Source organism: Chrysochloris asiatica, unplaced genomic scaffold (genome assembly GCF_000296735.1).
Source record: "Chrysochloris asiatica unplaced genomic scaffold, ChrAsi1.0 scaffold00205, whole genome shotgun sequence".
Lineage (NCBI taxonomy): Eukaryota > Metazoa > Chordata > Mammalia > Afrosoricida > Chrysochloridae > Chrysochloris > Chrysochloris asiatica.
The window spans coordinates 2,605,313-2,621,757 of NW_006408723.1; the positions used below are offsets into that span (position 1 = coordinate 2,605,313).

The 16,445-nt window shown below is 38.8% G+C and overlaps 1 pseudogene; it reads right to left on the reverse strand.

Annotated features, from left to right (window-relative positions):
• LOC102819076 overlaps nt 1-2,201 on the reverse strand; it is a 12,920-nt pseudogene extending 10,719 nt beyond the window's left edge.
• Between the last annotated feature and the right edge of the window lie 14,244 nt (nt 2,202-16,445).

A 16,445-nucleotide genomic window follows, 5' to 3' on the forward strand; every position in this document is an offset into this window, starting at 1 on the left:
GCCCAAAAGCTGTCTGTCTACCAGGCTGGGACCCCTATTGTGACCCTGTCCTGTATTTCTCCCAAGCTCATGTACCTGTCCCACTGGTCAGGGGAGTGCCCTAGGCTGCTTTTTGAGAGTCTCTTTGCAACTGTGATTCCATTTTAGTTAAATCTTTTTCAGAGATTTCAACCACAACTGATGAACCCATTCTTCCTTTCATTACTTTGCTTCTACCTTTTGTCATTGTACCTGACTTTTCTATGATTTGTCCCTGTAATGTTACAACTCTCCAACTTCTGTCTTTTTGATATGCTACTCTTGTGGCTTGATCTAAGTTATTAGCTACTAAGGTATTCCATAAAACAAAGTAAAAAGCTTGGAGAATTTTCTCATTTTCTACCTTTACCAAATCAAACAAACGAGGAGTATTTTCAGGAGTTTGAATTTTGGTTATTTTCTTTTCCCACACTGCCATCTTATCTAAACCTATGAACATTGCAACTCCAATATTTTGTCTTTTAAGGAAGTTTACACATTCTTGGGCTGTATCAATAGAATTAACAGCAATGTAGTTTAACACATGGCAACAAGATGAAATAGCATCAGACTTTTCATCAATGGTTCCTAAATCCCCCAATTGTCCATAGGTTCTTGGAATCCTGCCAGATTTTTTATCTTGAATAATTGCATCAAGTACTTCCCCCTACTTCGATTTGTTGCTAAAGAACTCTTTGCTTCTTCAATTTTTTGGAAAAGATCATGGACCAAAATTTTGAAGTTTATTTCTTCTTGTGTAAATCTCTGAAGTTCTTTTACTTTCTCTTTTAATTCTTGTTCAGTTTGAGGGAGCTTTGCCTCTATTTCTCCAATTGCAGCTTTCCTTTCTTTGAGAGTCTCAGAAGCTGCAATTAGAGTTTCCTTGGCCTTACTCAATTGAAACACTGCAGTATTATGACGACTGAGATAGATGTCAAGTTCAGATTGGGCTACATCCATCTTGTGAGTGTGCTTCATTTACTGATTTACTGAAACCCATAAGTTCTTTATTGATGGGTTTAAGATGGTGGATCAGGTTCTTTCTCTCGATTTTTCTCTTTCTGTTTCTCTCGATTTACTTTCTCTTTCTGAAGTCCTTGTGTTTCTTGTTTAAGGATATCCATAACTTCCTTTATTTTTCTTTCTCTTTTTCCTTCTCAAGGACTTCTAGTTGTTGTTTTAGTTACTATAGTCTCACTCTTGGCAGGTATACTTATGTATTCTCCAACCTTTTCTTTATCTTTTTGAAGTTGTTTCTCCAATTTTTTGGCCTTACTTGTATCATCTTTTAATTTTTCCCAAACTTGAACATCTTCCAAATCTAGCTGGGTAAATTTTTCTTTGTTCTGCTCAATAAATTTTGTGATTTTGTTCAGTTTTTTCTCTACATCTTTGACAGCTTTAGTTTTAGCTTTCATTTCATTTGATAACATATTGCTCTTCTTATTAATTTCTTTGATATCTTCATGAATTTTCTCCTTTTGAGTTTCCATTTCAGTAATTCTTTTCTGAAGATCATAAATGTTAATACTGACAAATGTGATTCTTTTTCCTAATATTTCACTTTCCAAAGTAAGAAGTTCAAAAGCTATAATTTTCTCTCCTTCTAAGGCATCATTTTCTTTTTCTGCCATTTTAACTCTGTTTATTTTTCTCCTCTGTGTTCATTTAATATTTCAACTCTCTGACAAAGGACTTTAATAAGTTCATTGAGACATCTACAACCAATGATATCTTCTAAATATTCAAGCATACCCTTATCATGTTCAGTTTGGCCTTTTGGTTTCATTATAGCAATTTGTTCAACTTCACCTTGTAAAATTAAAAATCTATTATGGTTCAAGCCAATTCCATGGCTTTGAAGAAGATTTCCAACATCTTTTAAATGTCTTTTTTATCCAATTTATGTGGTAGACATAAGTATTATCTCTGTAGGCTGTTCTGGATACACAGAAGTTACTGTTAGGAATGACTTTATACTCTGGCTGATTTTCTCTTAAGGTCTAAGATTGAAGTTGTCAAAGACTTCATCTTGCTTAGATCAACCATCAGTACTCATGGAAACAACAGTCAAGAAATCAAATGACATATTACATTAAGCTAATCTGATGCAGAAAACCTCTCTTAAAGAGTCAAAAGCAAATATATCAGATAAGAATGAATGTGCACCTTACCCAAACCATGTATGTTCAATAACCTCATATGTATGTGAAAATTGGACAATTTACAAGGAAGACCATTATCAGAATTGGTTCATTTGAGTTATGGTGTTGGAGGATTACATTAAAGTACCATGAACTTCCAGAAGAACAAACAAATCTGTGTTGGAAGAAGTACTTCCAGAATGCTCCTTAGAAGCCAGGATGGCCAGACTTAATCTCTCATACTTAGGATATATTATAAGGAGGGGCCAGATCCTGGAGAAGGCCTTTATGCTTGGTAAAGTGGAGGGTCAGTGAAAAAGAAGAAGACTCCCCCAATGATATGGAGTGGTACAGTGGCAGTAGTAATGGCTCAAGTGTAGCAATGATTGTGAGATTGGCAGAAGACTGGGCAGTGTTTTACTCTTTTGTGCATAAGGTCACTATGAGTTGGGAAGGACTTGACAGCACCTAACAAAAACAACAAATGATTTTTGGTTAGCAAAGTTTTATATATGTCGTTGCATTGCATTCTGCTTGCATGGTTTCTGCTGAGAAATCAGAACTTACTGATTCTTACTGGTTCTCTTTTATGTAAGCAATTTTTCATTTTTCTTAAGCTGCTATCATGATTCTTTTATTGTCTTTGGGTTTGTAAAGTTTTATTATGATATTACTTGGTAATAATATTTGGAGTCTATCCTGTTTGAGGTTCGTTTAACTTCCTGAATGCATATCTTTTTATCTTTCTTGATATTATGGAAGTTTTCCTCAAACAAATGGACAATTTTATTGGTCTTCCTGTTTCTTTATTCCTGTTCTGAAATTTCACCCACACAAAAGTTATTCCTCTTACATAGTTCCTAGACATTCTTTTTCTTTTATTCTAATGTTTTCTCTAACAGATTAGTAGTGAGAGATTTTCAATCTTGCTAATTTTATATTCTATCAATTCAATTCTAATCTTTTGACTTTCCAAAGTATTATCTATTTCTGAAAATGTTGTATTAGGTTTTCTATTTGTTGTTTTTATATGTTTTCTGATTTTTCATCTATTTTGTCAGCTTGCTTTTACAGAATTAGCTTGAATTATTCTCAAGTTTTGTTGGTGTTTTCTCTGATTGTCCTGTTCTTTCCTTGATTGTTCTCTCAGTCAGTTTAAGATACCAATATATTAGTCTTTTGCATTCTTTGTCTGGTAGTTTCAGTGCTGCAGAAAGATTTTCTGGCTCCTTATTTTGATCACTTGGCTGAGTCACTCTGTCATTTGTTCGTGTGAGTGAACTGAGGTTGATGGTTTTCTCCTAGATGCTGGAATGCTATTTTGTTTATATTTAATTTAATCTGTATTAATTAATCTGTATTAAAAGTTGTTATCATTGTATATTGGTGTGTTTTGCCTAAGTTCTTTTATTTTTAATTTTATTTTGTTTTGATGTATGCATGTGAGCAGTGTGGGTGTTCTACTCTGGTTGCTATGTTGACTGGACTTAGATGCTCACCACCTCTCTCCTGCTGGATTTGATAGAGGATGGGAGTGTGTGTGCAGTTCTGTTTGCTGTTCATGTAGAACTGTTTATTCAATGATGGTCTTCACCAGTGGAGAAGCTATGGGGGGTACAGGTGTAATTAGGCAGTGAGGGAATGGTTGCTGTCTTCCACTGGTAGACCAATGAGAAGAAACAAAGAAAAAAATGAGAAAAAGAGAAAAAAGCAACAACAAAAAAGAAAATAATAAATAAATGTAACAAAATTAAAAAATTTCAAGAAAGAAAAAAAACCAAAAAGCAAGAAGAAATAACATAATAAATTTGAAAAAGAAAAAGAGAAAAAAATACATAGAATAAGAAAAATAAAATGCAAAAAATATGAAACAAAAAAGAATGAAAAATTGTGAGAAGAGAAAGAAAAAGAGGATGGTCAAGAAAAAGTAAACAGTAAAAGAAATAAAAGGAAGAATAAAGAAAAAGGAAGAAATCATAATAATAATAGTGGGAAGGTATATAAAAGGAAGCAGGGCACCAGGGCAGTGCTCCTACTGACTGAGGATGCCACAGGGGGTGGGTGCCCAGTCTTGAAGGGAATTATTCCTAGTGGCCCACAAGTCAGCAGGGGGCTGTGCACCTAGTCCCAGGAGGAGTTCCTGCCTGTCTAGAAAGTCAGTGTGGGCCGAGCGTGTGGACCTGGAAGGAGTTCCTGCTAGGTCACAAGTCATCAGGGTGCTGGGTGCCTCATCCTAGAAGGAATTCCTGCCTGTGTAGTGGGTATTCAGAAGTATATGATCTGCTGACCTGAAGAGGTAGAGAGCATGTGTGTTACATGTACCTGGTGTCTACTCCATGGATGGATGGGGGTGGGGATTGGCCACACTTCTGCTCACTGAGAGACTGTGGTAGATAAGGGGGAGCTCACATCTTTCTGGCTACCAGCTACTGGTATGGGTGCTGGTGCAGTCTTGTGCAGGTAGAGCTGATTATCATATTGCTTCCTGGATAGGAATGCTGCTTTCAGAACTTCACAATGACTGTACTGTGTCAGGCCAGATGAACTAACCAACCCATTTGCTTCCTTGTTTGCTGTTTTTATTTAGGTTCTTCTTCTAGTTGGTATTTGATCCACTTTACCTTCCTTTTGGAGCACAGGGTTTCAGGATGATCATTCCTATCTGTTTCATTTGGTTTCTCATATCTACCGTAGAGGGTGTATGTATCTTGTCTGCCTAGTCTGCCATCTTGCTGAAAGTCTCTGAGCCATAGGGTTTTCTCTGACTGTTTTTCAAAACCAGACATTTCTTCCTAGCTTGTCTAAGTTTGAAAGCTCGCTGAAAACTGTTCAACATCATAGAAACACAAAAGCCTCCCCTGACAGACAAATGGTGGCTGTGCATTGGCCAGGAATTGAATCCTGGTCTTTTGAATGGAAGGCAAGAATTCAACCATGGACCCACCACTACCTCATGAAAATGGGGTATATCCTTCCTATTTCTTGTATTCCTCTCAGAACCTGAGGAAGGGAATCACAGATTTTGTGAATTTATGATCCTTTGAACTGATTCATCATCTAACAACTAGTGTGTTTTCCAGCCTCCCATTCCCTTCTATAGCTTCAATTTCTTTACTTTGGGACTGTCCTTTCAGGGGTGAGCAAGAAGAGGTTAGATGATGTTGTCAGCCAGGATAGGGTATGCTTGGTAGATTTTCTCCAAAACCATCTTACTCTTCTTACCCATCAGCCCTAAGCATGCTGCCTTGCACACAAGTAGATGCACACTAATGATAGTGGCAGGGACTGATCTGCATCTGACTGCCTTTCTTTCTCATGAGTAATCAACAGCAGGCCTTTAAAGAAAAACAGCCAGATGTACTCAAAGGAGTATGGGCTTTCTCTAGGAAATACATTTGGATGTTGGCAGGATTCAGCTAAAGGAAAACTCTATCAGAAAGACAATCTTGGTGGGCCCCAGTGTTCTTCCTAGTCTGGAACCAGGGAGTAACTGAACATAGACACTGGCTTTGCCCTCCTGGAAGACAGCAGGTGGGGAGGAGGGCAGAGTTGATTGCCCAGTGGGCTCACTCCAGCAGACAACTATCCTCAGTTCCCAGCAGCCTTCCCAGGGTGTCTGGGGATAGGGCTCTCTGATGTGCTGCAATCTGGAAGGCAACAGTGTTCTACATTCTGCTCAGCCCAGGAGAATACAGCAGGGAATGGTGGCCAGCATCCTGGCAATAGGACCTTTAAAATAGCCTGAGAGAGGGTGCAGAGGGTGGAGCTCATTTTATTCTGCTCACATGCTTTTACATTGTAAAAACTTTAACACTATCCACAAACAGAAAATCACTACTAATTCTTGAATACGCTATATTGAGTGAGATGTTAGATGCAACAGGATACATATTTTATGAACCTATGTTATGAATTTTTTTTCTGTGCCCCAAAATATATGTTGGAATCCTAACCCCTTTACCTATGAATGTGATCTTATTTGAGAAGAGGCTTTCCTTTGTCATGCTAATGAGACCATTATTAGTGTAAGGCATATCTGTATCTTAAACATGGTCACATTTGGATTATGAAAATAATACATTTCTCATAGAAGGAAGCACAAAAGGAGAAAGATAGATGCCACCTGGGGAACTCAAGGGAACAGAAGGATGTTGGAAGAGGCAAGGTTCTTATCCCAAAGCCGACAGAAAGTGAGAGAGGCTTTCTTTAGAAAGTGTGCCCTCAATTTGTACATTTTGCCTCCTGACCTGTGAGAAAATAAATTTCTGTGTTTTAAAGGCACATCCCTGTGGTATTTTAATTTCATCAGCACTAGGTTACAAAAACATCTAACTCAAGAAATACCTAGAGTAAGAACCTGTATAGAGGCCAGAGTTCATTATGGTCACTAGGGAAAGGAAAGAGTGGTAGGGGGTCATTGCTTAGGGCCACTGAGTTTCTCTTAAGGGTGATGAAAAAGTGGGAAACAGATAGTGCTGATGGTTACACAACATGGTGGATGGAACTAATGCCACTGAATTGTAGATGTTAAAAGTGTTGAAAAGGCAAATGCACTGTTAAATGTATTTTTGTCATACAGAAGAGGCACTCAGACCTGTCCACACAACTCAGACCTAGATTGAAAAGCGGGAGGACTAGGCAGTGGTATAGACTTTTGACTTCTTCCCCTGGGGCTTCCCACCCACCCACATGATTGAATGGGATCACCTCCACAATAACAGAGTGGAAGAGGAAGGAGATGGTGGGAAACCATTTCAATTTAAACAAGTGCTGTGGAAGTTCATACTCCACTGGCAAGGACTTGGTTACATGACAGCATCAAGGGGAAAGTTGTTGTTAAGTGCTGTCGAATTGATTTTAACTCATAGTCACCTCATAAAATATAGGGTTTCCAAGTAGTGGCTGGTGAGTTTGAACCACTGACCTTAGAGTTCCAACCAACATTGTGGCCTAGTGCCAAGGGAGATTGAGAAATGCAGTCTGTAGCTGGGATAGTCAGTGCATAGTTAAAACTGTTACTGTGGAATAAAGGGATTTGAGGCCAACCACCACTTGTCTGTCAGTTTGTTGTACTGTGGTGGCTTGTGTGTTGGCTGTGATGCTGGAAGCTATGCCATTGATATTTTAAATAACAGCAGAGTCACCCATAGTGCACAGGTTCCAACAGATCTTCCAGTGTAAGACAGGCTAGGAAGAAGGAGGGCAGACCACTTCTGAAAGGTTAGCCTCTGAAAAACTTATGAATAGCAGCAGAACATTGTCAGATACAATGCTGTAAGATGAAGATGAACTACTCAGGTTGGAAAGCACTCAAAATATGACAGGGGAAAGCTGCCTTCCAAAGTAGTGTTAACTTTAGTGATGTGAATGAGAGCAAAGCTTTTGGGACCTTCATTTGTTGCTGGAACACAACTCACAAGGAGAAGAAACAGCTACACACATGCATTAATTATGGGAACATGGAATGGACAAAGTATGAATCTAGGAAAATTGGAAGGCATCAAAGATAAAATGGAATGCATAAAGACAGATATCCTAGGTATTAGTAAGAGCTGAAATGAATACGTATTAGGCAAGGAGCTCTGGTAGCGTAGTTGTTATGAATAGGGCTGTGAACCTTAAGGCCAGCAGTTTGAAACTACCAGCTGCTCCGCAGGAGAAAGATGAGGCTTTCTGGTCCCGTAAAGATTTACAGCCTTGGAAACCCTGTACAGGGTTGCTATGAGTCGGAACCGACTCGACAACATCCAGACAATAATATGGTTTACTATGCTGTGAACAACAAACTTAAGAGGATTGGCATTGCACTCATCATCAAAAAGAACATTTTAAGATCTATCTTTAAGCACAATGCTGTCTGACAGGATAATATTCATACGTCTATGAGAGAGATCAGCTAATACCACTATTCAAATTTACACATCTACCACTAAAGCCAATGATGATGAAACTGAAGAATTCTAACACTTTCTTTAGTCTGAAATTGACCAAGCATGCAATCAAGAGGCATTGATAATTACTGGTAGGTGGAATGAAAAATTGAAAAGGACGAAAAATCAATAGTTGGAAAATATGCCATTGGTGATAGAAATGATTCTGAAGATCGCATGATAGAACTTTGCAAGACTATCAATGACTTATTCATTGAAAATACCTTTTTCTTCAACAACAGAAAAGGGCTGATGATAGGAGATGGGATAGGACTCTTGTGGTACAATAGTGAATAATTGCTATCAGGACTGACTGTGAGGTAGACATTTTGTAACAAAAGGAGGGGAGTGGTTGACTTTGCAGTTCAGGAGCAAAGGACCCTGGGACCGTCAAGGGAGAAGAGCAGAGTGCAGGACCCTACCCAGAGAAACAGCTATGCCAGAGATGATGACGTGGAGAGATGGAGCAGCTGGGGACTCTAGACTCAGAGAGGGAGAGGGGCTGTATGCTGATGACCGAGGGGCAAGCTTGTGGTTGATGATGCATGGAGGGGATTGTAATCATGGCAATGAAACAATATACGATAGGATGAATGTAAAAGCTAATGTTCTCCCATGTAAACTATCATACAATTCACAATAAAACATTAAAAAAATATAGAGAGAGCCAGAATATTTTGAGAAACCAGCTTTTGATATTTTTTGTTTAATAAAGGCTTATATGATTTTTTAGTAAAAACAAAACAAAACAAAACAAAATAAGGCTACATGAATTGTTGATTGCCAATTGAAATGTTTCAACAAACAAATGAAATACTGAAAATGCTAACTCTTCTGTGCCAGGAAAATTTTAGACATCTATCTGACCAACTGAATGGCAATCCAACAGAATGCACAAATTATTAAACAATATCATTAATACCACATATACTGAAAATAATTTTAAAAGAGTTGTAGTACATCCACAGGGAACTACCAGAAATTCAAGTCAGATTCAGATTAGTACATTGCTAAAGTCAGACGAATTTTGGCTGAAAGCACACAGTATCAGAAACATGTTTACCTATGTTTTATTTACTGTGCAAAGTCATGCAGGTGTTGGATCATAACAAATAATGGATATCATTTTTAAGAATGAGAATTTCAGAGCACTTATTTGTACTTGTATAGAACCAGTGCATAGACCAAAAGGCATTCAGCCATTGGTACTTTTCTTATTAAAAGTTTATGCCCAGCAGATAATCTGAAGAAGTTGTACTCTCTGAAGAAGAACAAGCTCTCAGGATTGGATGAAGATACATTAATAACTTGTGATATGCAGATGAAATGACCATGCTTGCTAACAGCAAAGAATGAGTTCCTGATGGAGATCAACCTTACATCCTTCAGTGTATATTATTTTAATTGCATTTTCAATAGCCTCATATGCATGTGAAAGCTGGACATTGCATAAGGAAGGCCTTGGAGGCATAGTGTGTTACTGGTTGGGCTGCTAACCACAAGGTCAGCACTTTGAGTACAGTAGGCACTCTGTGAGACAAAGATGAGGCTTTCTGCTCCCATAATGATGTATAGCCTCAGAAACCCTATATACAGTCACTATGAGTTGGAATCGACTCAACAACACACAACCATCAACATCAACCAAGAAGGGAGGAGTAGCTAATCTTACATTCTAGGAACAGAGAATTCTAGGACCATCAAGAGGGAAGAACATGAGCAGATAAACAGTGACAGCAGAGATGGAGGCTGAGATGATGACATGGAGAGATAGAACAGGTGAGGACTCTAGACTCATGGAAAGAGAAAGGTTCTGTGCTGGTGGGCAGGAGGCTGGCTTGCAAAATGTGCCCTTTGGTCATTTAAACGATTAAATGCTTTTGGTTGTTTAAACAATTATATATTCCTGTGTGTTTTTGTGTACATCCAAAAACAAAGAGGGAATAGAGGCAAATGCTGCTAATCAATGGCACATGGAGTGGATTGTAATCATTGCAATGAAACAAAATACTTTGCTTGAGTGCAAAACTGATGTTCTGCCATGTAAACTGTCATTCAATTCACAATAAAACTTTTTTTTTTGAAAAAAAAAAATCTATATATCTCATATCATGTGACTAATCAGGGGTGTCCAGAACATCAAAGATTATAGGAAGATTCAAGGCATTCCTACTTTCTACTTCTGTAATGAAAACAGGACAGATGATCTGCTGTCTTTCTAACAAACATGGTTGTGTTACATGATAGCTATGTAACTCTGAGCCAAGTGGTGGATGAACAGGAGGTTAGTGGTCTGGTAGATGATGGCTGGAAACCCCACATGCAGCATTAGCTGGGTGGCCTTGGATCCATCACTGTTGTTTTGTTGTTAGCTGCCATTGAGTCACTTTTGACTCATATCGACCCTATGTACAACAGAACAAAGCTCTGCCAGGTCCTAAGGTACCCTAATGATTGTTTTTAGTGAGCCATAATGTATTAATCCATTTTATCTCACTCTTATTTTTAAAGACCTCCTACTTTAAAACATGATATTCTTTTCCCGAAACTGGTCCCTTTTGATAACATGACCAAAGTACATGAAACACCATCCTTGCTTCTAAGAAGCATTCTGACTATAGTTATTCCAAAACAGATTTGTTTGTTCTTCTAGTAGCCAGTTCATGGTTAAGTACTTTTTAACACCACCACAATTGAAATACATCAATTCTTCTCTGGTTTTCCTTATTCATTGTTCAGTTTTCACATGTGTACAAGGCAATTGAAAATACTGTGGTTTGGGTTAGGCTCATCTTAGACCTCAAAGTGATGTTTTTGTTTTTTAACACTCCAAAGAAGTCTTTTTCAGCAGATTTCTCTGATGTAATGTTGTTTGATTTCTTGACTTGTGCTTCCATGAGCATTGCTTGTGGTTAAGTCCATCATTAGTCCCTCTAGAACTCAGTGTTTCCATCTGTAATCTGTTGCTGCTATTGTTGAGCTGCTATCTACTCGATTACTAACTGATAGTTACCCTGTGAGCAATGAAAATAAATTCTGCCTGGTCTTGTTCCATCCTCATGATCAGTTGTGGATTAGACCATTTGCTAAATTTTGGAATTAGATTGCCAGTCCTTTCTTCTTATCTGTCAGTGTAGAAGCTCTGCTGAACCGCCTTAGCACAATAGTAGCACAGTTCTCCATTGACAGATGGCAGGTGGCGGCTACACATGAACTGAACTGGGCAGGAATAAGTCTGGGTCTCTTATATGGAAGGCAAATTCTACTGAACCACCACTGTCCCAATACTTGCAACATAAAGACAGTAACACATTTTTATCAGATGGGATTGAGTACTACAGCTGACACATAAATGTCCCATGATGTTTGGTTCTGTTCTCCCTTTTTGTCTGTAGATAATACTGCTTACGTCTCTATAAGGCACAGACCCTAAAGAAGCAGTCTCTCCCCTCCCTCACTCTTCTTGGAGCTCACAGAGGCTGCCTGTTAATTGCAGAATTGGAATCTGTAATAGTTAGGGTTCTGTGTCAACTTGACTAGGTCAGGATCTCTAGTGATTTAGCAATTAAGATGTGCTTGTTCCCATGGTGATAAAACCTAATACTGGTATAGTTAATTCTGTGATGAGTGGCTATGGAAGGAATGCTTTTTTGGGGTTGTGGACTGTTCCCAATATAGTAGACACACAGGAAAGGCTCTGTCTCTCTTCCACTCAGGGACTCTACAATTGTAAACCATTTCCTTGGTAATAAACTTCACTTCATATGTTGTTGTTGTTAAGTGCCATCAAGTTGGTTCCGACCCATAGGGACCCTGTATAGGGTTTCTGAGGAGCAGCTGGTGAGCTTGAACCACCGACCTTACAGTTCAAACGGCCTTGAAGTCTGGCGCATTAACCCACAGCGCCACACCAGGACTCCATATATATATATATCACTTCATATATATATGTGTGTGTGTGTGTGTGTTGTTGTTGTTGTTGTTGTTAAGTGCTGTTGAGTTGGTTCTCACCCATAGTAACCCTGTATAGGGTTTTTGAGGAGTGGCTGGTAAGCTTGAACTGCCGACCTTGATAGTCAAATGACTTTGCAGTCTGGCGCATTAACCCACAGTGTCACACCTGCACTGAAAGCAGAGAATACCAGAAAGATGTTTATTTGTGCTGTATGGACTATGCAAAGACTTTTGACTGTGTGGATCATGACAAGCTGTGGGTAGCATTGTGAAGAATGGGTATTCAAGAACATTTGGTTGTGGTCATGATGAACCTGTACATAAACTGAGAGGCAATCGTTTAGAACAAGAGGTACAGAATTATTTAAAATGAGAAAAAGTGTATACCAGGACTGTATTCTTTCACCATTCTATTCAATCTGGATGAGGAGCAAATAATCCAAGAAATTGGATTAAATGAAGAAGCATCAGGATTGGAAGAAGACTCATTAACAACCTACAATACGCAGATGACATAACCTGGCTTGCTGAAAGTGAAGAAGATAAACTATTTACTGATGATCAAAAACCACAGCCTTCAGTATGGATTGCAACTCAATATAAAGAAAATAAAACCCTCACCACTAGACCAATAAATAAATAAATCATGATAAATGGAGAAAAGTCTGAAGTTGTCAAAGACTAAATATTGCTTGGATCCACAATCAGCATTCATGGAAGCAGCAGTCAGTAAGTCAAATGATGTATTGCCCTAGGCAAATCTGCTTCATAAGATCTCTTTTAAAGTGTTCAAGACCCAAGCCATGGTATTTTCAATAATCTCTTATACATTTGTAAGTTGGACAGTGTGTAAGGAAGGCCACAGAAGAACTGATGCATTTGAGTTATGGTTTTGGAAACAAACATTGAAAGTACCATTACTTAAACCATGTGGGTAGCCATACCTGAATTTCTCTGGTTTCACGAGGAGGAAAGAGAATCAAACTCAAAACCAATTCAAGGCTGATTCCTATGAAATAGAGGTCAGGCAAGTCTCCACCCTACAACCTTCTTTATCCTATTCTGACAGCAACCATCCCTACCACAGCACTCTCTGCTTCACATCTTGGTTCTACAGTCCATTGCAATGGACACACAGAATTTATAACAATACTCACGATTATGGGGTCTATTAGGGAAGTGAACAGGTTACAATTCAGGATCAAAAATAACTCTGGATGCAGCAGTTTTCCAGTCAGGAATGCCTCTTCTCTAGCATACCACAGACTCGGTTCACTCTTGTCTTTGGTTTCTCAACTATGTGGCCCCTTGATTTTTTTTAATTTAAGGTTTTTATTGTGGATTGAAAGTTTACAGGGCACATCATCAGTTTCACATTCAACACTTCATATAACTTGTTTCATTACATTGATTATAATCCCCTCCATATACCATCAGTTAAAAGTATTTCTCTTTATCCACTTTAGCTTTTTTTAAAAAACACACAAACAAAAAAACCCACTCAGGCATATATAATAAATTACATCTCCAAAGGGCACATTCTGCAAGTCTGCTCCTGGCCACCAGTTCTTAGTCCTTCTCTTCTTAGTTGATGAATCTAGAGTCCTCAGCCACTCCCCCTCTCCATGCCCCCATCTCTGACTCCATCTGCTGCTTCTCTGGATAAGGTTCCGCATTCTATTTGTGCGTTCCTCTCTTGATGGTCCTAGGGTCCTCTGTTTCTGGACTGTAACCACTCCCCTTTTTTTGTTACAAAACTTCTACCTTTACAATTGTGACAGTCGCGATTAGTCATGATAACAGTTATTCACTGTTGAATCTTACGAATCTTATCCCCATCTCCTTTCACCAGACCCATCTAGACAAGATAACTATTCAGTGGGGACTCTTTCTTTGCCCCCACACTCTTAACTAAGCTCCCTCTTGAAACCTTGTAAGCCAGTCACTTCATGCCTTTATTGTCCCCTCATTTTATATAGCCAATGTCTAAATTGCTGGCCCCTTGGCTTTTGCCCTGCTTGGGCAAATGTTATAATATTCTTTTTAGCAAGTTGTAAATGCCCAAAGGGCACATTATGCAAGCCAGTCTCCTGCCCATAGGCACTCAGTTTTACTCAGTCCATGGGCCTAGAGTCTGCATTTTCTCTGTCTCTCCATGCTACTACCTTTGCCATTGCCTCTGCTGTCACCACTTTTCTAGGTAGGGATCTCATTCTCCACTCACACTCTTCTTTTTTGGTGCTGGGATTGTCTATTCCTGCTTCTGAGATGACTCCTTTAATATCTAGCAGGATGGCAAAACTAACCAATCCCAGCCTTAGAGTCCAGTACAGCTTATTGGCATGGTCCCACCCAGTCATTTGCTGGGAATTAGAAAACCATATCAAGTAAATTCAAAGTACCACAACTGTGGACTGCCAGAAGAACAAACAAATCTGTGTTGGAAGAAGTACAATCAGAATGCTCTTTAGAAGCTAGGATGGTGAGACTTCAACTCTCATACTTTGGACATATTATCATGAGGGACCAGTCCCTGGAGAAAGACATTATACTAGGTAAAGTGAAGAGTCACCGACAAAGAAGAAGACTCCCAATGAAATAGATTAGCATTGTGGCAGCCACAATTGGCTCAAGTACAACAGCAATTGTGAGACTAACTGGTTCAGGACTGGGTGGTCCATTCTGTTGTTGTTATGAGTTGGAACTGACTTGATGACACCCAACAACAACTATAACAGTATTCAAGTATTTTATAATGCCTGATGTATTATGTAGACTATGGAAGCAATTAAAAAATTTGTTGCTATAATTGATTTCTGGAAAACAGAGATTTTCACCAACAAGGTGTGAAAGGCTAAATGTGTGCAGCATATTTCCCCCATATCTTGGTGAACTCTATTTTGATGGAGAGTCATGCTTCCTGAGTTTTCTGTCTTGGATTTTGTGCTATCAGCCTCTCTTTTACATCTCGAAAACCTTCCCTGTGATTCTATCCCAGCTGGCCTATAATTAACCTCTGGGTGCAATTATAACCATTTTCCTAAGCTACCAGGAAGAGATCCGTGTCAAATGTAAGATGAGCAGTGCAGAAACCAAAGGTCACACTCTGGTTTCTCTCCCTCCTTAGAAGAAAAGCTCCACGAAGTATGACAGACCTTTGATCTATTACCATATGGTCAAAATCACCAGGCATAATGGCCAGAAACAGTAATTAGGAAGATGATGGGCAGCTTCGGATGCTGGAGTTGTTGTTTGTTGTTGTTGTTAAGTGCTGTCGAGTCGGTTCTGACTCATAGTGACCCTATATAGGGTTTTCAAAGTAGCTAGTGAGTTTGAACTACCAATCTTGTGGTTCAGGCAACCTTGCAGTCCAGTGCTTTATCCCACAGTGCCATACCAGGACTCCATGGGAAGTTTTAAATTTGCACTATATGAAGATTAATGATTAATTGTAAAGTAGTAAAAGAATTACAGTAAAAGATTAAAAAAAAATCTAAATCATCTAAAATCTCACTACTTCCAGATGTAACTATTGTTTCTATTTTTTAGAAATAATGCTGTATTTAGAAATAACCTGTATCCATACAGTTATGTGTATGTATATAAATGGAGTCCTGGTGTGGTGCTGTAGGATGAGTGCTGGATTGCTAACCACAAGGTTGGCAATTAAAACCCACCAGCTGCTCATTGGAAACCCTGTACAGGGTCGCTGTGAGTCAGAACTGACTCAGCGGCACTTAACACGTAACACACATTCATGTATATTAAGTGATTGTGCACAATTAGAAGCAAACACTTTTGTATCTTTTTTTTCACTTTAAGCTATTTAAGAGTATTTCATGTCATGAAATACTCTCTAAAATATTTTTAGGTTGTTGTTACATAATGTTTGATTAATGAATACACTATAATTTACAAACACCAGTACCTTAATTCTGTTTTTCCGTTTTTCACTACTAGAAGAAATGATGAAATAAACATCTCCTTGTGATGCAGAGTTCTAGGTGCATCTATTTCTGTAGGAGCATTTAATAATGGTGGATTTAATGGACTAATAAGCATGGGCTTTTCAACACTAAACTTTAAAACAGGTGCTAACTTTATGCTCACCATCAAAGGTAGTAAACAGCAGAACTATCTTTGCGCCCTTGCAGTGCAGTGTCTTATTTGATATAGCTCTTTCTGCCATAGACTTTGTAATTCTCACCACATTACTTGGTGGGACCATGCAAATAGGGCATATAGAACTCTAACACGGGGGTTAGTCAGTTTTACCATACCACAGGGATTAAAATGGACCATCTCAGAAACAGGAGTGGGGATCTCACCACCATTAGAAGAGAAAATTCAGGAGTGGAGAACCCTATGCATTGAACCTTCTTTATCCAGGAAACAGAGT